The sequence below is a fragment of the Mesoplodon densirostris genome, chromosome 12 (assembly GCF_025265405.1).
Source record: "Mesoplodon densirostris isolate mMesDen1 chromosome 12, mMesDen1 primary haplotype, whole genome shotgun sequence".
In the NCBI taxonomy this organism is placed as follows: domain Eukaryota; kingdom Metazoa; phylum Chordata; class Mammalia; order Artiodactyla; family Ziphiidae; genus Mesoplodon; species Mesoplodon densirostris.
This window is the reverse complement of record NC_082672.1, coordinates 37735102-37741469: the sequence shown is the minus strand read 5'-3', so window position 1 is coordinate 37741469 and position 6368 is coordinate 37735102. Positions and strand designations below refer to the sequence as shown.

Genomic DNA, 6368 nt, shown 5'->3' with positions numbered 1-6368 from the left:
TATTACCTATTTCAATAATCAATTACACTAGCAGCACTTAAGTTGTTTTAAATGTTTAAGAAATATAAACAAAGAATGCACCAACTTACGAGGTCATAAAATTAATATAACCTGATGAATAGCAAAATTTATCATGATATATTTTTAGCGCCATCTAGTGTTTAAAAGGCTTCACAGTGTAAATAAATACGCAATTTAGTTTTAAAATTTTTGTCAACATATATTCTTTGATTCTACACCCCAGTCATATCATCTAAGATTTTCCATTAAATATTGACAATAAAATAACTGATTGTAAGGTTATGTGGGCTTCTAGAAATTAAATTATTATGAAATAAAAGAAATTAAGTCATCCCTTCACTATTTTACAGGAGATGTCAGTCAGGACCTCAGCTACCATAAAACAAAGGGAATAGTTCTCACTGAAATGCCCAATCAGATAAATATTTTCATAGAGTCTTCGGTCTATAAGGATATGTTTGATTCAAACCAAGTTGAATTTAAACTGTTATGTGATATCTCTTTAAATAAAAATTTATTTTATGACTCACTTTATAGCTCTATTAAAAGCTTTCTAAAGTTTTACTTAGCTGTCCGCCGCTGTCGCAGCTGACTCTGCGCCGCTCGTCGAGATGGAGGTCGCCACCGAGTTTGTGGTCGAGAGTCCAACATGGTCCACAGTCCGAGGCCAGCGAGGTGCAGTAAGTACCGGATGACGTGCAGCAGCCGCGAAGCCGCCGTCCTCAAGATGCGCCCCAGGTCCACGCACTTCACCTTCCGGACCGCCCGGCAGGTGCCCGGGCTCGCGGTCGTGCTCGTGGGCTGGGGCGGGAACAATGGCTCCAGACTGACTGCAGTGCTGGCCCACCGACTGCGTCTGTCCTGGCCCAGGCGCACCTGCCGCAGGGAGGCCAACTACAACGGCTCACTGACGCAGGCGGCCCCATTAACCTGGGGCTGGTCAAAGAACGCCAGGAGGTATTCGTGCCCTTCAGCTCGCTGCTGCCCATGGTGGCGCCCGACGACCTCGTATTCGACGTCTGGGCCATAATCGTCTCTGCACCTGGCAGAGGCGATGCAGTGCACACAGGAGCCACAGGAAAAACAGTGGCTGCACCCGGAGGCCCTGCTTCCGCGGCCCTCCGTCTACCTCCCAGAGTTTCTCGCGGCTAACTAACCAGAGCGCGCGGGCCGACTACGTCATCCTGGGCCCGCGCGCACAGCAGCTGGAGCGGATCTGTATCGGCTTCAGCTTCCAGTCCCGCGCCGGGCTGGCTGAAGTCATCGTGCGGAAGACAGCGAATACGGAGCACTTCTCCGAAGTGATCCCGGGCCTCAATGACACTGCTGAGAACCTGCTGCGCACCATCCAGCTGGGCCTGGAAGTGTCGCCCTCCATGCTCTTTGCGGTGGCCAGCATCTTGGAGGGCTGCTCCTTCCTCGGTGGGTCCCCACTGACCATGCTGGTGCCTGGTGCCCTCGAATTCAAGTGGCAGTGCAGCCTCTTTGTGGGTGGAGACGACTTCAGATCGGGCCAGACCAAGGTCAAGTCTGTGCTCGTGGGTTTGCTTATCTGTTCTGGCCACGAGACCACGTCCATCGTGAGGTACAACCACTTGGGCAACAATGACCGGCAGAACCTGTCGACCCCGCCACAGTTCCGCTCCAAGGAGGTGTCCAAGAGCAGCGTGGTGGACGACACGGTGCACAGCAACCCAGTGCTCTACTAGCCCGGTCACTGTCACCATCAAGTATGTGCCATACGTGGGCGACAGCAAGCGTGCCCTGGATGAGCACATCAGAGCTGATGCTGGGCGGTACCAACACGCTGGTGCTGCTCAACACGTGCGAGGACTCGCTCCTGGCCGCGCCCATCATGCTGGACTTGGCGCTGCTGACAGAACTGTGCCAGCGCGTGAGCTTCTGCACCGACGTCGAGCCACAGCCGCGGAGCTTCCACCCCGTGCTGTCGCTGCTCAACTTGGCATCCTCTTCCAGGTGCCGCTTGTGCCGCCAGGCAGCCAGGTGGTCAGCGTGTCCTTCTGCCCCCGCAGCTGCACGGAGAATATCCTCACGGCCTGCGTGCGACTCTGGCCGCAGAACCACAAGCTTCTGGATCACAGATGGAGTGCCCTGGCCTCAAGCGAGTTGGGCTTGTGGCTGCCACCTGTGCCTTGCAAGAAAGGACCAGTGCCCACCGCCCCCAGTGGCTATACTGGTGACGCCAATGGGCACTTGTAGGCTGAGTCACCCCAGATGCCCAGCACCTAAGGCCATGGCCATACAGCTCCACCATAACTCCTGTGCCCATTGCTCCTGAGAACCCAACCCTTCCAGGCCCCCCAAAGATAATAAAGCTAGTGCCACTATCAAAAAAAAAAAAAGTTTTATGCAGCAAATCAGTAGATTTACAATCACCATCACCAAAACCAAACTAAGTTCTTTAATCAAAACAACACAGCTTTCATTTTTTACCCTATAACAAACAATACTGGGTTAACAAAACAGAAGTTTATTTAAACTATGTTATTGTTATGTGTGAAACATAAAACTAAAAAAAACAAAAAATTCTGCAGTCACCATGAGAAACAAGGGATAGGCAACAGATTCGTTCTTTCTCCTCTTTTACTATTAATTCACTGACCATCTAAAACAGCTGAATTTACATGCTATTAAATTCATATTGCTCTTAGAACCAAAGGATTGGGCTGAGAAAGTCAAAACAAGTTACAAATTATTAAAAGTGATACATACTACAGATACCACAAGATCCAGAAAATATCATCATAATTTTACCCTAGACTAATTTTTTAAAAAATTCAGAGTAGCCAGCTGCACTCCCTTAGGCTCATAAAGGCATTTGTAAGGATGCAGCAATGCCACCCAGTGACGACTCTCACTGGACAGCAGTTGGTGCTTTTAAGTGGAAGTGAATACTTCCTCTTTAGTCATAGGAGACTCAGGCACAGAGTCACCCATGTCTCGGTTTGCCTGTGTCTGCAGAGGCAGCCACCCCCAGAATGCTCAGTCTAGTCCAAGCCTGCACAGGCCAGGAACCACTATACCAGGTATTATAGGACTAAATCTTTATGGTCCCCCAGGAAGTTATGGAAATAGAGGTTATTTCAAGAAGTTATCAATCAACAGTGTGACATACTGAAGACCAGTCAATCAGAAGGGAGGAGAGAGAACAGGAGGTGAAAGGCAAGTGAGTAGTGCCTGGCTGGAAATTCCCTTGGTTAAAACTGAATTTTGGAGAGCGGCAGTAGCAGTAGTTGCATATGGGTGTATGTGAGAATGTGTGTGTATTAAGTAACAAGCAACACAGATAAGCCTCTTTGACTAGTAGCCCAATACAGTACATTTTGCTGTGAATTCATCTCTGATCCAAAAGCATATATCTTTTCTCTCATGTGGGAGGCTCTCAACTAACTTGCTATACCTTCTGTGTACTCAAAAAATATAATCTGAATGATTTCTCCCTTTAAAAATTCCTAGTGCAAATGAGAACATTTTTTTGTAGGTAGAGAGGAAGAAAATTTTACCTCAGTAGTTTCTGCCTAATCCAGGCGCTATTAAATTCCATCTGCTGATTAGAGTTGCAATGTGAAAAGAGCTCCCCCCAAATATTTCTTGAACTATTCATCCTTAACCCTAATATGTATTCTGGTTTAAGTGAATGGTTGAACCTGGTCTGGCACTTCTAACAATCAATTAGAGCACTAGTCGTCAAACTGACTGTAGAGACAAAAACAAGAAAAAGAAATCATAAATTTGACTTGCTGTTGTGTTTTGCCCATAATTTATGATTTTTTTCCATTAAATATCCCATTTAAAATTGCTTCAAATGAGATGCAATGCATTATATAACCAAAAGTTTTATCGTTAAAACATTTTAAAACTAGGTTATTTTTAAATTTTTTTCCAAAAATAAATTTATAGGAAAGTCACATATTAATTGTATCTTTTATTTGTAAAAATTATTTTTATTTAACTCATCTATTCTATCTTCTTTTCCACATAGAACTGCAAGTAGTCTCACGCAGAAGAAAACAAGTTATTTTAAAGAATCATCTAAGTCCCAGCCACAACTACCTTCATTAATTCTTCCCAATATTTCACAATTGTCTTTGTACAGAAATTCTTCCTAATAAGTACATATTCTATTCTTGGGTATTTATGATATATACTCAAGGTCATACAGGTGCTAATTATCACTACTATGGCAATCACATTATAATATATAAATGTATCAAATTAACATGTTGTACGCTTTAAATTTACACAGTGTTATATGTCAAATATATGTCAGTTTGAAAAAAATACCCAAGATCATTTTCTGAGGTCCTATATTTAAAGAAATTCAATATTTGTTCATCATTCCCTTTCATACACATGAAAATAAGCTTTAAGATGCCTCATGAAGCTTTCCTCTGTAAAGTAAATAATTGTTTCTTTTTTCTAAGTCTTCATTTTAAGCTAAGACAAAGTATTTTATTTACTTAAATATTCATTCATTTGTTCATTTAATATTGGAATCCTTTATTGATTCCAAAAAAAGCTTGAGGCATTTTACAGATTTAAAAGACAATTTTCAGGATAAAGCACAAAGGAAGGCAAAGGCAAGTAAATATTTAAGTATTAAATAAATGAGCGTCATTATAAAAGGAAGAACAAATGCCTTCGGATATAAGACCATGAATCTTATTGTACAATTCACCATAAGCTGGTTTCATTTTTTAAAGTTCTAAGATTCCTACAATGGTGAAAATCATTAACTGATGTACCGGAGCTTAAAGATAACTGTACCACACAGATTCCCAACGTTCTGTTGCCCACACTACCTCAGGGACTCTTGGGGAATGGGCTGTCATTGGGTAGTGCCTCAACACAACATATCCAGTACTGCCTGGATGGCAGAGGGATGGGGTCAATAGCGTCCTTTTGTTTAAGAGATCAAGCAGCATCATGGGGGAAAAAAAATCACTCGAGAAACAGAGAGACAAGGCACACATGCTGGGATCAAGCACCGTGAGTCATGTCAGAGAGGCAGGAAGCATGTTCTCTCCCCTTTGGTGAGGCAACACATGATCTGATAGGAGAGGGCATTTTATGGACCAGGTGAGCTATAGGAGCACGGTAGCCTGGGAAGTGAATCAAACCAGCTCATTCCAGGTGGTGAATGTGGCAGGGCGGATGGAAACCGCAATGCCATAGGATGACCTGGAAGAGAGGAGGTTTTTTGTAGGCTTCACCTTCAATCTCTATCCCAAATCTGATTGTTCTCAGTATCTCTGCCTCCATCAGTCTGATCTGAGCACTGTTTTCTCTTTCTGGATCTCTGCAATAACCTCCTTCCTAGCTTCCTTGCTCCCACTCTTAACCCCTCCTGCTTGTTTTCACACAGCAGCCTGACAGATCCATTTAAAATATATTTAGGATCATGTCATTCTTCTACCTGAAATTGTTGATAGCTTCCTATAGTATTTAAAATAAAGTCAACCTTCCTTACCGTGACTAAGTGGCCCCCCATGAGCTAGTCCCTGGATACATCAGCAACCTCATTTACCACTTTCTCTCCAGTCAAACTGGCTACCTTCTTCTTTCTCAAATATATCAGGAGCACACCTAACTTGGGCTTTTACAACTGTCTCTCCCTTTGCTTCAAACATTCTTCCCACAGGTAATTGCCTGCTGGAACTCCACTTCAATCAAGTCATCAGACATTTGGAGTATGTGCTTGGCTGGGGAAGCAATAGGATGAAGCTCTTGTCTATGGAGTCATGACTGAACACTTCCAAGTCAGAATCCTGCTCAGGTGGATCAATTCAGCAGCTCAGTTGGTCAAAGATAGCCTTTCCCCCACCATTCCCACCAGCAGGCCGCTATTAAAGATAATTTTATTAAAGATGTCTTCCCTTTAAAGTGTAAAATAACTGCCACCTGTCACTCTCTAGTACCATATATGCCTTGCCTTTTCTCTTCATAGCACTTACAGTTATTTATACAGCCAGCTCTCCTTATCTATAGGCTCTGCATCCAAGGATTCAACCAATGTGGATCAAAAATATTTGGAAAAGATTATAGAACATTCCAAAAAGCAAAACTTGAATTTGTATCTTGGTGACAACTGTTTACATAGCATTTACATTGTATTGGGTATTATAAATAATCTAGAGATGATTTAAAGTATATGGGAGGATGTGCATAAGTTATATACAAATACTATACCATCTTATGTAAGGGACTTGAGCACCTGAGGATATTGGTATCTGAGGGGGGTCCTGGAACAAATACCTTGCAGATACCAAGGGATGACTATAGCTATCTGTCTGTGAGTTGACTGCCTATGGGTTGAACTTATATCA

At 43.4% G+C, this 6368-nt stretch overlaps 1 pseudogene; it reads left to right on the top strand.

Annotated features, from left to right (window-relative positions):
• The first annotated feature begins 632 nt into the window (after positions 1-632).
• LOC132500265 (inositol-3-phosphate synthase 1-like) lies at positions 633-2271 on the top strand (annotated as a pseudogene).
• Positions 2272-6368: the final 4097 nt, after the last annotated feature.